This window comes from Neodiprion virginianus, chromosome 7 (genome assembly GCF_021901495.1).
Source record: "Neodiprion virginianus isolate iyNeoVirg1 chromosome 7, iyNeoVirg1.1, whole genome shotgun sequence".
Taxonomy (NCBI): Eukaryota; Metazoa; Arthropoda; class Insecta; order Hymenoptera; family Diprionidae; genus Neodiprion; species Neodiprion virginianus.
This window is the reverse complement of record NC_060883.1, coordinates 14,699,950-14,718,349: the sequence shown is the minus strand read 5'-3', so window position 1 is coordinate 14,718,349 and position 18,400 is coordinate 14,699,950. Positions and strand designations below refer to the sequence as shown.

Below are 18,400 nucleotides of genomic sequence, written 5' to 3'. Positions count from 1 at the left end.
GTTAACCATTGTCGGATGTCCCCTCCCCTCCCTTCCGCCCCTCCTTCATCCCTCTGCTAGATAGCGAGAGATATTAATCCGGGCACACGGCAACTTGCCGATACGAGCGTCTCAAGCTCTGAGCGGTGAATTTGATTTTTACCTTTTGATATTGCCACTACGCGGAATTAGAGCTAGGAGACTTTAACGCTGAAAATTTGCTCGGGCCCCCCTTTCGCCAACCGTGGTGTACAAACGGTACTCGTTCCTTTTTATAGTTCAAGCTAATTTAATTGGTTTGTGATTACCTCCGCAGCCTTATCTGTGACTTTATTCTGCGTGAAAGAAGTGATAAACGCTCAAAGCGGATTTTTGATTGCTCCAAAATGGCATTTGTCACATTTCCAAACTAGGATAAAGTAACAGAATATAACCTCTGCGCGAAAAATATGGATAAACAAAATTGTATTGTAGTTATGGTTACACAATACGTTCTAAGTCCTGTTTTACAGTACAGACAACGTGTGGCAGCATGTATTCTGTAGTGTACTTAGATAATTACGTCGCGATACCAAATTGACAATAGCAATCACTCTTTTGTTTTCATTTCTTCCAGGGTTTCGTCCACTCCTATGTAAAATGTAGCATTATACATATACGCATACATAATCAAAACGTTACACCTCGTATATCGCCGAGGTCGATCTACACTGATCGTCAACAGTCGGGATGTATATGTATGCTAATCATCCGACGGCTCGCGGACGCAAGCGAGACTTTATCGAGGCGATCTTTATCCCTGAACAGCGTGTCGTTGCTACCAAGCTTGTCTTACCCGTGTGCGCATGTGCGCATAACATAAACTTGAAACAACTTGAAACGGTCTGCCGGGATCGGCGGAGGGCAGGCAGCGTCGCGCTCAAATTTGAATATTTCGTATACAGCGATCACAAAAGCCTTTGATCGTTATTCCGAAACTATAAGCTATAAGACATTTAGTCGAAATTTAAATGATGTCAGCGAATTTACGCCACGTGCGTTGCCAATTCTAATTTACCGATTTGCTAAACTTAGAGACTGTCTTCCGTGTGGTAGAGATCCAAAAATTCTCTTTTATTGGAAGAGACACAGTATCATTGTCACTAATCTAATACAAATTTAATGATTAGTAAATTCCGTTATCAATAAGGTTTGTTAGGTATTTTACTTACAATACATTAATTGCAGTACTGTTTGCACACAGTTTTGTATTACAAAGCTGAATATGCACCACACTGACTCAATATAAAACTTATTTTAGCTTATATTAATTTATTGGCCAATGGGTTTAATAAAAATGTTTAGTTACCCTTATCTTTACAACTTTAAAGAATTTTGTTCAACTCTACATCGCTAAAATCTTAAAAATGATAATTATACATTGTGAACGGATCCTTCGATTCTTAGGTATTCATAGGACATCTTGTTTTCATGTTTTTGTTCATTTAATTTTTGAAACTCAAAAATATTCAGTATAAATTGACTAAGTTTTACAATTCTATTTTATATTGTTTGTAATTTTGATATTTTTTATTTTACAAACAGTATTTTTAGACTAGTTTTGGTATAAAAATGAGTGCTCAAACATTTTGTGACAACAGATCTAACTTACCACTTTAAGAAAGTTCATGAATATAATTGTTTCAAGCGCATCGCATTCCAGCATTGATTTTCCCCTTGATGATTTCTTCTATTTATAATAATGCTTGATTTTATGATCGCGGTAATTTATTGTCGACTTATTCTTTGATTTGTTGGAAAATGCGAGCATGCATCGTAATATTGAAATCGTTTAGTTTTCGTTGATTGGCGCCACGATGTTCAGCTGATCTACAAAACCAATTTCAAAAATAAACGAAAAGGAAACAGAAAATTGTTTTTCTATATCTAATCGCCATCGAACGAAATTATAAACATGCATGCATGCTTCGTGTTTGAATTAAGATTCAAAATTTCAATTCAACACCCAAATATAGGTCATCTATGTAAAAAATGTAGTAACAATTTGTGGTATTATTGAAAGTGAATATTATTTCTAAGGCTACGCCTGTGATTATACGAAGAAAGATGAATCGATCTAAATTCCGATGAAATTCCCAATTTGAAAAGGTCCGAAAGCACCAAATTCAAAATTTTTTGGTGGTGAAACTTAACGAAAAGAAATCGAACTTTGACTAAACATCAAAGGTTCGAATGATCCGAAACCCGACGCTCAAAGTTCCGAACGGACAAAATGCCGCAAGGGCATACCTCCGACTAGTCAAAGTTCCGAAAGTGCAAAAATGAGAAAATTTAAAAATCTGAAACAATGAATTCGGAGACAAGTCCGATCACGCAGGACTACAGAGTCCGACTTTTCACCAAGGAACTCGAATCAGTGTTGTCCGGTGCTGCTACGACCGGTGAAAGACGGAAGCTTCGGGTTCATCTGTCGCTTGCGGGGTGTGTGATGATGCTTCAGCGAGACAGTCGCCTGTTGCACAGATGTGGCCAGTTGATCAAGCGGGCAGCACGCCAGCCGAAGCACGGGGCAATCTGCAACACACACGTATCTCTAGTGAGAAAAACACATACAAAGAACATTGAAACACATTTATTATTATTTTTCCGCCGTCTGTCACTCCGTGTCGTGCCGTTACGTTCGTTCGATCGGTGACTGGCTTTTTGTTTTCACGGAGAAGCTGCCGTCTTAGTCGGGCCGCGGCGCATTTGCTCTTCCGACGGAGACGATATCATTCCCGGTCTCGTCTTCGGGTGCGTAGAAATAAATATCTACTCTTGACTGACTGCCAGTTCCTCGTTCCACCCCTGCCAGCCTACTGTCCGTCGCTCTCCACCAGTGTGAATACAGTTGCGCAAACAATCGTCATACTCCGCCCGAGACCTACGACATCGATAGAGGAGAGACTCGAGGCGAAGAAAAGAGATAGGCGGCCGTCCGAGACAGTCCGCGGTACTCTCACACGGTAAGTCCTGTATTGTTGTTGCTGTTGCGTGGTACTCTTTCTTTTTTTTTCCCGATCTTTTGTACTACGGTAAAACCTCGGTGTACCGAACCATCAATTATGCGAACGTTGGCTCAAAAAATATATTTTCGGTATGAAATATGCATCGTTACTCGGTAAAAAATGTGTAACAGTCGATCGTCGATTGTCAATTGACGAGTATATAAAATCAAAGTAATAAAACGAGCGTTCGGTGTTTGAAAAAGGTTGAATATGTAGTTATAGGTGTTTAATATAGACTGTCAATTTAAATTTGTGTTCTATGTAGCCCTTAAGATAACGATTGCTTTTCGGCTATTTTGATTATAAGAACTAATCGTAAGCTCATTAACAGTTCCAATTAATTCGGATAATCGAGGTACTACTGTATTGAATCATCCCCCCCGCACCCGTGATCCTTGACGGTTCGGTTCTCTCTGCGGCCACATGTCAAATCGTCTCGTCTATGGAGTCTAGATAATATCTATGACCTAACCAGATACGGTGATTATCGTTCGAAATGTGGGTATGAGATCGAAACTTTTTTTTTTGTTTTTGTATCGTAGACCGCTGAATAAAAATTATTGCAAACCTTAGAGCTGCGTTATATCGCGTGTCGTCACAAACAGAAAATCATTCACGTTCAAGACACGGTAGAAATTACGGAAAGTATGCAGGCATGATATGCAAGTAGGCCTGTCCCCGAGAGGGACTGCATCCTCTCAATACCTACAAGAGCATGCGCGGTCAACAGAAGACGGACTAGTTAGAGCCACTCGAGGCAAACCAGCCTGTCTGGTATCTTGCTCTCCTGTATTTCCCTTCTGCTCCGTTCATTCGCTGCTGGTCGTCGTACCAGCTCCGAATCAAATATGCGCCTACATACACTGCAGCTGACAATGAGTATGAATACTCGCCTGCGATCCCTGCGATATATTGCTGGAACACATAATGCACACACCTATCTAGATCAGTCGGTTTTTTATTATCGGTACGATTCGGAAAGGATACTAGCGATGGTCACTAAGCTAAAAATAATCGATGCATCAATTAATCGAGTCCAAAAAAATAAACCGAGCACGACTCGATTGAATAGGTAAGAATTAAACGATTAATCGACTATTTTGTATTTTTTTAAACGATGCACATGAAACCAAAATTTCGCAAGTTTCAGTACGTAGTCTTAAAAGGAGAAAAGTTTTTTTGATCATTTGTAGTTTAATTTAAAACACTTTTCAATTTTAGGTGAAAATATTCATTTATCTTTCACTTATTATATCAAATACATACTTAGTAAGGCAGTGATAATAGTCGATACTTCAATCACATGAATTGATATTGTATTGCGTCATTCATGAGAGTAAAAAACAAAAACCGATTGTGAAGAAAAATAATTGAGTCTGAAAAATAATTGGTTATACTCGATTAATCGGGAAAAAATAACCGATTTAATTAAAAATCGGTAATTTTTGGTCACTCTTAAAGGATACTTATAAATCATTTTTTCGCATATATTTGCCATCCCCATTTCATCAATTTTCCTCTTCGTACAATCATTTGTGCAAAAGAATTAATTGAATTTTCTAGTGTGGCGAAATCTTGTTGATTTCCCGATATTTCAAAATTATATGACGATGAAGTTAATAATATTACTGTAACGATGCATGTATAGAAAAAATCGTTACTTCGTTCCATTGGGAATGTCTGAAATTGATTAAACGATGCTGAATTAAATATCCTCGTATTTTGCAATGCCAACTCGTTGGAAGTCGTTCTAAAATTGCGCAATAATGATTTTTCTCTGACATTTCTTTACGTTAACATTACTAACCTTACCATCATAAAATTATCTGGTTCTCTTTAGCGACGAAAGAAAAGTTTAGTCGTGTAATGTATATTGCCTACTTACATTCGATTAGTTCATAAATGTTGTTAGAAACTTTTAATAAAATCAACTGTCGAAAGTCATCGATCAAAGTCATTAATCATGTTTGTTAAGTTAGCACAACTACATAAAAATATCAAAATAAAACGCTTTATATAATTAGCCGTTAACTAGCCATTGATTAGCTGCGGAAACGTTTATTTTACCACGTGTCACATTTTCCAAAAAATTGATGGTCCGACAAACTTCACAATAAGATAGCACAACCACTAGTGAGATAACTACGAAGAGTTGATAGTTGGTTAGTTAATTTTTAATGAGACTGTAATTTGCCGCTGATTAGCCGCTAATGATCAGGCGTAGTTTTAATTCAGTTAGATCCCAAATTTTCGAAACAACTTGAGGGTATACCCATTTCACTATTAATAATTAATCCTTGATTGTTGAGAATTATGAAAAGCACCAAATTTTGCCGTTCATTAGCCGCTAATGAGCCATGAAATTAATGAAGGATGAAGTTCATATTTTCGCGATCTAAACGTTGTCCGAAATTCCGTAACACTCATTATATATTGATCCTAAACCCTATCGCCACAGTCAAACATTGTTATAACATTTTGAATATTGAATGCATAGGAAGGATGAATTTCAGGAAAAAAATCGCATAAAAATTGACGATACACGTTTTATAATATGTAATTTATGTGTATGAATATTCCGAAGCCGCTGATTGAGTTCGGGTTATTTATCAATCTCCAAAACGTCTGTGCTTGCTCCACGTGTGGACTTGTCTCTCATTTGGATGGTACAATTATTACTCCTCTATCTCTTACGCACTAATTTTTCTAAATACGAAGACTGCTTTCTTTTCGCCGGCATTTTTGTGACTGTTTGGTGTGATACGGGTAATACGCAACTAATCCCGTGTGACGGCAGAGGTGTTACGACGCTTTAATGTCATGTTTTGAACGTCTGATAATGGTAACTTTCAAAGGGGAAGAATGATCTACTATATTTACCCGAATAGCGTGTCTTATACACAGACACCATCCACAAGAGCATGATATGAATTTCACAGTTAAGTTCGATTTTTCGAGAAATCATTGGATATAAATGTACACGAGAGAAACTTTTAGTTCCGGTTACCGCTCAGTCCTAAACTATTTTCATTTTTTACCACAATCGCAAAAATATAGTTCTGTGTACAAAATGAAAATTAGATTTGTAGCTGTTACCAGAAAGTCTAGTATCTCTTACAATTATTTCTCATTACGATCACTGTTACTATATTTTCTTGTAACAGTTGCAAAAATTTAATGCTTGTGCAACAATAAATTGATGTTAAAGCCTTATTTATCTAAAAAAGTAGAGTAAACCGAACAAATTGATTTTGCGTTGCAATTACCAAAAAATGATCGACAATAGCACAAAATGGTTACGTGTACCTCGTTTTTCGTAATTCGAAACAACGATACCTGTTTTACTAAATTTTTCTAGTTACTATAACAAGTGAAATTTTTCTCGGTACAGTAAGTACCTATCAGACGGTACGTCTCATGGAGGATACTGATAATATTCTACTATCATATGAATAAGAATGATAAATACAGAACGGAATATTCGTGCGCCGTTGATATCGAGCAAAACAACAATGTTTTAAAGGAAAAAAAAATACATGAAAAACGGTAAAAAAATAATTTAATATTCTGAAAAAATCTGTACGTGTTGCAAATTCGATTTCGAAACGTTAATCGTATGGATTTTGCGATATCTCATATTTTTCTATGACAAATAAAATGCACAGATCTTATTACAATTGTTTTAATTTTTACTTTCTGATAGTTGAATTTTACGTAAAAAATACCCAGTATTAAAAAAGTTTCAGACTGGTGCTAAAAAAGTTAAGACTCGTGCAGAGCTGCTCATAATCAAGAAGTTTTCTCGAAACTCGCGAATTAGGTCGAATTAATTTTCGTCGTAGCAATGCGCACTGGCAATATTATTCGATATTCTAATAACGCAACGGAATGTAAATTTTGAACTCAGTGAGAATTCTTGAACTCCCCGGAAATTTCTTCAGAACTCTGCAGGATTGTACGATTCCATAAAAAAAAGAGTAATGGTATTTTTCAATAATTTTTTTTTCTTGTATCATAAAAAAACCAGAACTGTTGCTAGTATGGGCACAGAAATATATAACTATTCGAGTACTGAACAAAACTGCTAACGTTACTATTCGAAAACTGACAAAAACTGAGGTTTTTTCAGAAAGTTAGGCGTCCCTTGAAATTGGCACCACATATTCTGAAAATGACTTTCCCAATCCTTGCGAATCGCAACTATTTTAAAAATTTTTCTGCAACTCTAGAACTCAAGAGAATTCCAACCGTCTGTCTCCAGGAAAATATCAATTTTATCGAATCCGGTGCCAACTTTATAGGTACACGTAAAGTTCTATATCTTTTACGTGCTCTCAATAACTTGAATAGAAACGGTGGACTCCTACTAGATATGACGACATGATGATTTTACTGTTCTTCATTGTAATAAAAACAAACTTACTGGTCATCATAGTGTAGAAGCAGACTATTTTGGGTGTTCGCCTCTGGTTTTGATGTAGAATTGCGACATTTCCAGCTTTAATGAGTCAATAATACTTAAGTTTTGATAGTAGTCAAAACAAGTGGCTATTTATGCGGCCAGTAAAAACTAACCTTATGTAACCTGACTACGTATCTTATTAAAAATGAGATCAAATGAAGAAAAACTGAAGCCCTCCGTGAAAACAGCAGCAAAAACAAACAAGTGATGGGGAATACTTTCACTGTGTCTGACTTACAAGATAATGCTGAGACCCACATTTTTATATTTTGGTTCAGAATTAAGTTTGTCGAATTCTTTCATTATATTCAATCACTCGACTTTAAAAAAAAACATTTTAGTTCTGTTTAAAAAAATCTCAAGACTCAAATCCTTTATTGTAAATTTGCTGGTGGTTGTGCTACTTTCAAGAATTCAATCAGTACTGCCAACAATTTCTATTGAAAATTCAACTCCCCCGACAAATTCCAAAATTTCATGGGTCATTAGCGACTAATGGGTGGCAAATTTTGGTGCCTCTGACATTGTTTTCACGACCAATATTCCATAGCTGATTTGCAGGTGGTTGTGTGATCAATATCTTTTTACATCTTAGATTCTCACAAAATCCCGAATTCCATGATTTATCAGTCACAAATTTTGGTGCATTTGACTATTTTTTACGAACAATCTTTCATAGGTAAATTTTAGGCGATTGTGATGTTTTCGAGAGAAATCTTCGTAGTTCTCTCACTAGTAGTTGTACCATTTTATTGTGAAGTTTGCCGGACAATCGATTTTTTCGAAAATTCGACATGCTGCAAAATAAATGTTTCCACGGCTAATCAGTAGCTCATTAACGGCTAATTATCCAAAAGGATTCATTTCGATAATTATAAGCGGTTATGATCGAATGGAAGACATCTTCCGCAGTTTACCCTTTAGCTGGCACCTTTATCTGGTATATCATTGTTAGCACTTTCAGGTCGTTGAAGACCCCAACCGAAAATTTCTTGCTGTAACGAAGCAATTTAATATTTTTACTTGAATATTTTTTTTTTGCGGTATTCACTTAACAGTCTTTTACAAGATAAAAATGGTCGCAACAATAGTTTTTAATTCTAAGATAGTAAAAAATGAAATCACACAAGCCAGTTCAAGGTTAATGCAAATATTATGCTTTTTTTTTTTGTAACGCCCGGTTTATGGGAAATTTTAATCGTCGTATTCCGTAAGTAGAACAGGAATTAATTTCTACATTTTTTCAGATGTTTATTTTTCACTTGTAAAAACGATCCATTTTCGTATTTTTTAATCAGAATCCTTCTTCTTCTACCATATTACATTGGCGTAATATCATAATACTAATACTAATCAAAATACGTAATCAATGCTGAATTTCGTTTCTTAACTGTACGAGATTTTTCTCACTCGTTTTATCTGTCAATGCTAGGGAGGCTGTGATGCACGCACGCACGCCTCGCGATACTGTTGACTAATTTTGACAATTAGCAGTGTTAGTCTCAGGACCGGTATCCTCCTTCTATCTCTCATATATACACGGTAGAACAATTTTCGTAAATAACGTGTTCATCTATGAAGTTTTTAGCCAAAAAAAATTAGTTTTAATTGTTAATATTATATACGTAAAACTGATTGTTTTGAGCTCTCGACCCATTACTGATTTCTGCAGACACCAAAATTTTGAGTTACTTATTAGTTCACGATATTTTTTAGAAGAGAAGGGCGCGGGGATTCACTGTTTTTTTTTTAAGTTCTCATTTCTCTGTTTTCAGAGAAAAAAGGAAGTTATTGTAATCATCTCGAAAATGAAAATCTGAGTTTTCACTATATCTTCACGTTTCGAAATTCAGAGAATCACTCACCTCCGATCATTTTCAGATAAACGGCTGTGTGTATGTAGTAACCAGATTTCAATGATTTTGGTCTCAATTGACGCGGCTTTACCAAACTTAGAACTGAACAGATTTTGGCTATGATCGGTTCAGTACTTTTTCAATCATATAAATACCAAAATGATATAACAATGATGATATCTTGAGAATGGAGGAATGGATTTGAATGAAAATTGGTACCCCGAAGTTTTTTGGATCGCTAGTCACGAATCTGAGGTCAGATTTGCAAATTTCAAATTTGGCATATTCAACCAATCAAGCTTAAAAAACTAACAACTGGATTTTGATGAAAATTGGTACTCACCGGTTTGTTTCGTGGCTGATTACGAAACTGATGTCAGATTGCGAACTACAAATATGGCGATCCAATATGGTGTAAAAATATTTCAAGTCAAGTCTAAAGCCGCTTGTCTTTTATTATAGAGACACTCATCTTTGCTACGCATTCATTTGCACGCGCACAAATTCAGAAATGAGGTGGGCGATAATGGACTAAACTTGTTTTTTACTTGTTTCGTATTATTATTATATTACCATCAGAATTCAATGACGCCATGCGTCGGATGATATAGCTGCAGATTTGATAATTGACTTTGAATATCCGAAAATTTGAACTCACAATCGGTATTAAAACATGGCAACCAGTTGTTAAGAAGAATTCACGGAATTCAAAAAATCGTCCGGGGAGACACGGAAACGTCGGTAAATTTTACGGCAGTGTAATGAAACGAGAAAGAATATCAGAGTAAATGCCCCTAAGTGGTAGGTAGTTTATTTTTTATCCGATTTTAATAATTGAGCCTTGCACCTGGTTCTTCATGTTCTTCTTCTTTTCATGCCGTTTTATCTTTTGTCCCACTCTTCTTCTACTTTATGGCCAATACCCATCTCTTACAAATGGTAGCTATTATTTTCTAGATTACACCTTGTTGTTAGTCAGGTAATGTACCCAACTGCATGCAGGTAAATGTTGATAGGTGGCAAGTGTAGTAGCGACAAGCCACTGCAGTTTAATCGTTATACACCACTCAGACACACGTGCAAATGTATAAACAAAATTATTTGTTATATATTATAAGCAAAATTTCAATCTCCTGGCACCCAAACCATCCGCTCATCCTTCACTGACGTCCGCGAGGTGTACAGAAGTGGAAAGGGAAGGGCACAGCTGAAACTCTGACAATAGAAATATACGAGCAGTAGAAGGAAACAAAATTCAGAAGGCATCAATTTACGTCAGTTTTATAGAGGTTGAAAAGAAACGATCATTATATCAATCCGTTTATTAATATGTAGGTAAGTGTGTAATATGTTTTCGAGGATTAGTTGACAGAAACATTACATTTTCACTGTCTATCGGTTAGTCATACTTGAATTCATGTTTACGTACGGCGAAAAGTCATCCATTTGGATTCACTGGAAGTCACACGAAATCATGTAAAAGTAACTTGAACTAATGAGAAGATAGGCGAAGTTACATGGAATTGAGTGAAGCTAGTGGGATTGATGATAATCCACTTGAGAGGAGGGGGGCTAAAATCCCAAAATTTTTCGTTACTTACCATTTGATCGGCTGCTTGCTTGACATAAAGTCATTTTTGAATTTATAATCTCAAGTTGTTGGGAAGGGTTTTCAATTCGCAACAAAAGTCACTCGTTGTCAGAGTCTCGATTGGGTTTGTTATCTATTGGTGAGGAAACTATGCCTTACATAACGTCAGGGAAAATATCGTTATTGAGCAGTTTCATAACGATTGTCGAGGAGGTGGTTTTCTAAAATAAATATATATGACCACGTGTTGTGTAATCATGGTTTAGTCAATTTCAGACAATCCTAAAAGTGCGAAATAACGTTGTTAAGTTCATTCTCGTATTGAGCAAAGGTTCACTTAATAATTTGAAAATGTAGGAATAATGGGGTAATCTTTTTCGTTGCATCGATATACCTATCAATACCACGATCCGCCAACTCTTCTCATATTACGCTTCGTTGCCGGCTTTCAAATCACTATCGGTAGATTCTGAGTTCTTTCACTAATCACATCTAATGATTGGTCCTTAGCGCTGGCAGTCGTCATCTCTCTCGGTTGGCTACTCTCAAACACGGGCTCGCCCCAATTGAACGGTCTCGCATACACAGAGCGTGCTTGTAGCCGACGTGGTGAGCTTAGTTTCAGCTCCTCCCGCTAATTGGAAGTCGGAGTTGTAGGTACTCGTACATTCAGTGCGCGGACTCCTCAGGCCACGAACTACCGTATCATCATAGATCATATATGAGAGTGAAGAAAGCACCGTGTGTACAAATTCTACACCGAATATTGCACCCATTGAAAGTTTGCGCCAGGTTTTCTCAATCTCTAAATCTCATCTACCTTTTCATTGGTCAGATCAATTTACACGCTGTAGGTGCAGTTTGATTCCATATTATGAAAAGATCTTACGGTACCTTCAAGATTAGTACATATTACGGATATGCAGTCCAATAATTTTTCATCCTAACCGCTCTGTTTCCCATTTGGATATATATCTGTCTCTAATCTTTCACGATCTCTTGGGTATCTTGTCCCACTCCATCTGCGTCTCGACACCACATCGACTACGGCTTGATACTTGTTGAGCTGACAATGAGCTCTTTACTCCTCGACTGCACGGAGTCTATAAAGCTAGGCTAAGCTGGACGGTTGATCCGGTTGGATGGCGGCTTCAGGAAGAGACCAGCCAACTTGATACGTCACAATTTGGCTGTGTGTGCGGTACTTACCCGCTTGCTAGTACGTCTCTGACGTATTATAAGTGCACTCACGTATGCACGCAGATGTCTGTGGTGTCTGTTTGTTGCGCACGCCAAGGAAGCAACTGGCAGAACACTTAGGAGCTCTGCTATCCGAGAGTTCATACCTACTGCAGTCTCTTTGGTGCATAGACTGCTTATACACATTATTATGTCGCGTCGTCGTGGCTTTGTATTAATGCCATACACGTGTCTAATTGTTCCTAATAGTGTAGCTGTTGCACAGCCGTATATGGGATGATCTACGAACCTTCGACCAGCTTTTTAAGGTCATATTTTCGATTTGGCCAAAATTACGATGTATGTAGTATACGCTAACTGTGAGATGTGAAAATACTGCAATTTTCAGGTCTCCTGCTCTTACTGTTTATGAGGAACACGTCGACCAGTTTCGTTATTCATTTTTATTTTTTTAATTGAACTTTTATCCACGAATTTTTAGCATTCCTTGTCGTCGAAAAACAGATATGACCTAACGTCTTTGTTTTTTGTATGTAGAAAAACTGTTATTTCTGCATACGTCACCCATTTCGAGTTGGTTCCTCAGTAAGTGCCAAAAAAAAAAAAAAAACAATTTTTCTAAAATACTCTGTTAGTCGTGTATTTGGGAAGGCTGAAAAAATGAATTGTTTTTTATATTTTTGGTGCAAAAATTAGATATTTTGAAGTGTATCCTGATATTTTCAGAGTGGGGTGAAGATGATATCATGATTAGATTACTACAATCTTTTCAGAGATCTCGAATTTTTGGAATATTAAAAAAAAAAAAAAAAAAAATTGTTCAACGAATTTTTTGTTTCTGCTAAGGGAAAAAATGTGCATTTCGGAGTATATTCTGACTTCAATTTATAAATGAAATTAATATAATTAAACCGGTGTAAATATTCCAGTGATATACACTCATGGAAAACATCAACGTCCGCCTGTTTTTGACCGAAAAAAAGTTCAACTTTTTCATTTGTGAATCAACTCTACTTGCAATTTATACAATGTTACAGCGTTTTAAAGTTGAACATTTTGTCGTCCAATAACAGGGGGGCCCATTAATTTTTTCCACGAGTGTAGAATATATCCCAAAAATATCCAGCTTACTGGAATATCGATACCGATTCAATAGTCAATAATAACCCTATTTTCGATTCACTTTGTACATATCAAGATTTACTCCGAAATATCTACTCTGTTGCTAAAAAACAACCTATACAATTAATTATTATTTTTTTTTTTGAGTGTTTCCGATTTGATTACGGTCCCATTGTCATCTGTTTTTTATACTGTATCTTGTTATAGATTTTTACTCAGTGAAACCGGGAGGAATACTCAAAAAATTCCATCACGTCAGGTTTTTTCTTGAACTCTTGTTTGTAGTTTGACTCAAAGTGAAACTCTCGTTTAACGTGAAATCTGGTATCCTATTCTTACTTGTAAAAATCTTGTGCAAAAGTGATTTCTGACCTCCATTTAATATGTATTAAAGTGAGACTCAATAAATACAAACAGGGAGACAGAAAATGGAAAGCGAAAGCATGTTCGGAGAAGTATAAAAGATGAGAAGAAAAGGTTTTGTAGGGAAAAAGATTAAACACGGAGTGTTGTACATTTCGCGAAGAAATTGTTTGTTTAATTTTCCAAGAAATATTGTTCTAGTTTATTTGAATGTAATGGTGGTTTTTTCATTATTGATTTGCTTTTTTTATGGCCACACCTTGTATTTTGCAAAAATACTGTACGTGACGGATGGAAATGAAGTAATTGTTTGATTCAGTGCACTCAAAAACATGATATTCACGAAAAACATCCCATGCAACTGAAATAACATATTTTTTTGCAGACCTTTGTTAGTCCTTTATACACAATATTCGAATATGTACGGTCCAAAATTTGAATTAATTCAAATCTTTATGTAAATTGAAATATAGTAAACGTAGCTTGTGAAACGAGTAATTTTCGCTTGTTGTTTAACGATACCAGAGCAACTTACTTACCAAAATTAATGATATTGCGCGTATTACACATTTTACGAAGTTCAACGCCTGTCAAATACGTTTTCTGTTATTTTTCAGTCGGTTTAAAAAGAATATTCAATCCAACGATTTCTGAAGATGTTTCCAATCAATAGGTTAAAGTTTTTTTCTTAAGTAAATCAATTTTTAATGACCAAAAAATAAAAATAATTCTCCCATAAATCCCACCAAACGTCATAAAAACACGGTGAGAATTTCAAAAAATGTATGGAATTTGTGTAGAAATTTTTTTTTACGATTTTCGGTATCATCTGTAGCGAAGTTGCGGAACCTGCTTATAATATAAAAAAATCGATCACCTAGTTCAAGTTTTTGGGTTCTATTCAAGAAAAAAATTATTTCTTTCTCGATATTTTTGTAGAATTTATTTCTACTGGATAAAATGTAGGATACTAGGACCGAATGTCCTGGGAATAATAACTCGGAAAAAAAACTCATAACACGAATAACTTGTGACAAAAATAACTCATGAGAAAGATAACTCATATCCTCAGTTTTTTCATTTCTACACATGTGTAATTATTAATTGGCTCAGTGTTATGAAAAATATGTTTGAAGTTTAGCAATTATTTGATAATTTTTTTTTTCTTTACCAAAAATTAAATATAACGTCACAAAAAAAAACATAGCCAGATTATGTAATGTTAGATTCTTTTTTCGAATAATTTTTAAATCAAAATACTGTCACAAGGGGGTTAGATTGACTTTTTTTTCAACCATCAAGCTTTCACTATACTTTGGATTTTTATTGTGTCCTTTCCATAGAATTCCACCATACTTTCCAACAAATACCAACACTCACTTTATTATTATTAATTGCCGTAAGGTTCGATTCCTGCGGAGAGCTTTATCTCTCTTTACACGATTCTTTGGGCGATTTAATTTTCGGTGAAATGGTTCGAAATCTCGGATTCTCGATCGACACGGAATGCCCCATATATTTATCATCGATGCTAGAATTCTAGGAACTACGTTGTTCAGGGTGCTGCTCTTCCTCGTCGACGGCAGGCTCACTGCCAATTTGTAGCCATGCCAACCAGGCAACTGGGCAACAACTCCTCCCCAGAGGAGGTTCCGTAGACTCTTACTATAAATCACAAACTCGGGTAGACTTGTATATATTACAAATTTATAGATATGTACGCTAGGCTGGTCCAAAAGAGTTAACTATTACTTTTTTTTTTCCAAGTCACACGTTTAATATTAATTATAGGAAGAGAGGCCTGTTATAATTTGAGTCCTTAATGTTAATATTTAGTGATTCCTGAACGCAATTATCTATTTTCCATTTAATTAACACGCGCAAGTAGTTTTAGTTGTTTCTGAATTTTGTAGCTCAGTAACGAGGCAATGTACATAAATGTCTGATATATATTTTTGTAGGGAATTCAATGCCCTACAAAAAAGATCTCTTATAATTTTTTGATAACTCAACGGGGTTAAAGTTGAAATCATGTAAAAATTCACTACTTTAGAGATTAACAGTGAATATTATAGTCTTATCGCAAAATATTGTGGGTTTTTTTTTTTTTTTATAAAACAATTCAACCGCCATAAAATCATGTCATTGAATTAAATTTAAACTTACGTAAATTTATTTTGTAATTATTAAAAGTAATGATATGTAATATATGTAATTTCACTTTAGAAGCATGTTGTTTTTAATCAACAAATATATTAGCTCAGGTTGAAAATGAATTCAATGACATGATTTGGTAGCGTATGAAATACTTTGCAAAAAAAAAAAAAAACCCGCAATATTTTGTAATAAGTCTAGTATTTTCGCTATTAACTGTGAAGAACTTTTGAAAGAGTCAAGTTATCAAAAAATTATAAGAGACCTTTGTTGTACAGCATTGAATTCCTTACAAAAATATACAGCGAAAATTAATATTCATTTCCTCGTTATACTGTGCTATAAAATTCAGAAATATCTAAAACTATTTTCGCGTGTTAATTAAATGGAAAATTCCGTTCAGGAACCACTAAATATTAACATTAAGGGCTCAAATTATAACAGACGTCATATTCCCTATTTCTAAATCTATTAACCGTGTGACTTTGAAAAAAACAAATAGTCGATTTTTTTGGACCATCCAAATGTACGCATGTACAATGCACCTCGGTAAGCATTTATACGTCGCGTTCTGTAACAATACCGGATCGCATTGTCTGCCACAATATGTGCATCGTCATCGTCATCGTCACCGTAATCGTCATGATAGAACGTAAGTTCAGATTTGTGTACTGTATCTGTATGAGAATAGGCATGTACACACAAATCAGAAACTTAGAAATGCGCTCGCATGCATTGTTATTATGTATGTGAAAGCAGTAGTTACGTGGATAAGTAATTATTGTGCGTTTATGAATTGTATGCATGAACGTGTAGATGACTGTGTACTCGTAACGACGTACTGGATTTGACTGCTAATCGTCTTCAAAAAGTGGCGTAAAGGAGGGGGTGTAATTTGAACTAGGATGTATCTGTGAGTGTTGGAATCTCTACGCTGTCAATGGAATATATATAGAATTTATCGCATACGTAGCTGAAAACCTTTATTCTATCAATAAATAGTTGCACAAATCATAATTTATTGTACACATTACCGTAAATACGTTATTGTTTTACGGACCTAAGCAACATAGCGAATAGAGTAACTGAATTTCGAGCTATTCCTGCAAACGTGATTAATGTCTCTGAGATATACTTTCTGGTCGAATATTGTTGGGTTTATCGTAACATGAACAACGTGTGAACTTTATTAATTCAGCGCGTTGTATAGATTGTATAAAATTATGCCGTCGCTGTTAATGTTATAACAAATTATGTTGTTAACTGGAAACGTTTTGAGTACAGGTCTTCTTAATCTAGTCTTGAAATTTTCAGTTAACCATTTGAGACTGTTATTGATTTCATAATCATCGATTGCTTTTTATAGAAATCTCGACTTTCCATATTGAATCCGATATGTCTCGATCTCAAACTTCCAATTTTCCGCAGATGCGAAATGTGAAACATAATCACTGACTTGAAAATTGATTTTTTCTCATGCCAGTGCAGTTACCGAATTTAAAATTCTCCAAAGAATTATTCACAACGACAATTGTTGGAAACGAGCAGGCAACATCTGAAACCGAAATCATAAAAAGTCCCTAAATTCGTGGCTCCTCTGAAGCTTGTTTAATTGACCTTAATCAGTGACCTTTTGTATTATAAGTGTTGGTAAAAAAGTTATCAAGAATGGATACGATCACCTTGCGCGAGTACGCGTTGAAATAATATAATCTCATGGGATTCCATGCCCGGCGTTAAGGTTTGTCGGATCGCGGGCAGGTCAGTACATATTCCTCCAAGGGGGTCTAGATTTGGTACAGACTGTCAAGAGTACCGTACACTGGACGACGGGGACCGTCCGTGGTTATATATACGTATAGGTATATATACAAGAAAATTGCCGTTAAGACCGTCGCCCCACGACTGGCAACACGGGGCCCGACTTGCCAGGCTCTTGGCTCTTGAATCGACGATGAAGATCCCGGACTTTTCTCGATCCTTCGGCGTAGTGCATAGTTGGACTGCGATTTACAATTACTATTAATTGGGAAACAACGAGGGGCAGTATTCAGGTCACGTGTTAGTTTGGAACTAATGGCCTGTGAGAACACGTGGCAGGTTGACTTACCTTTTATCACGCAGTATGGGTGATTAGTAAAAACTTCTAAATCACGTGGAATTTGAGTCAAACGGAAATTTTTTAATTGTAATAGCGATCACGAATTGATTGGTATTACTTGAAATTGTTCGAAGGGAATGTTGAAATTTATATGATATTTTGGGATTTCGTTAGGTCTAAGGTGGAAATTAAAGAGAAGTGGATGATGGAAGAGATATAGGATTGTTGGAAATCCAAGTTTATATCGTTTGAAGACTAATTTGAAATCCGTATCGCAAAAGTTATAGAGTATTAAAGAAGGAAACACAAGGTGATGTTGGCATTGTTTGAAATCTGTGTTGAAATTGCTTAAGCCATTAAAGGATAGGGTTCAAATCGAGAGCAATTGGGATAATGGGTCAAGTCACAAATAGGAATTTAACTTGCAAATCGTTTGAAAAGAATATTGAGATAGGTGCATAGAGAAAAAGTTTGTTTTTCACAGGTGCTAAAAAATGATACAGTGAAATGAGTATTATTACAATA

The 18,400-nt window shown here is 35.7% G+C and overlaps 1 protein-coding gene across 1 annotated transcript in view; it reads left to right on the top strand.

Annotated features, from left to right (window-relative positions):
• Nucleotides 1–2,491: 2,491 nt before the first annotated feature.
• The window catches only part of LOC124308742 (protein N-terminal asparagine amidohydrolase), a 63,570-nt gene continuing 47,661 nt past the window's right edge, over nt 2,492–18,400 (top strand). Inside the window, exon 1 of the mRNA XM_046771749.1 lies at nt 2,492–2,984. The gene's annotated coding sequence lies outside the window, so the exon portion shown is untranslated. The remainder of the gene's footprint in view (nt 2,985–18,400) is intronic.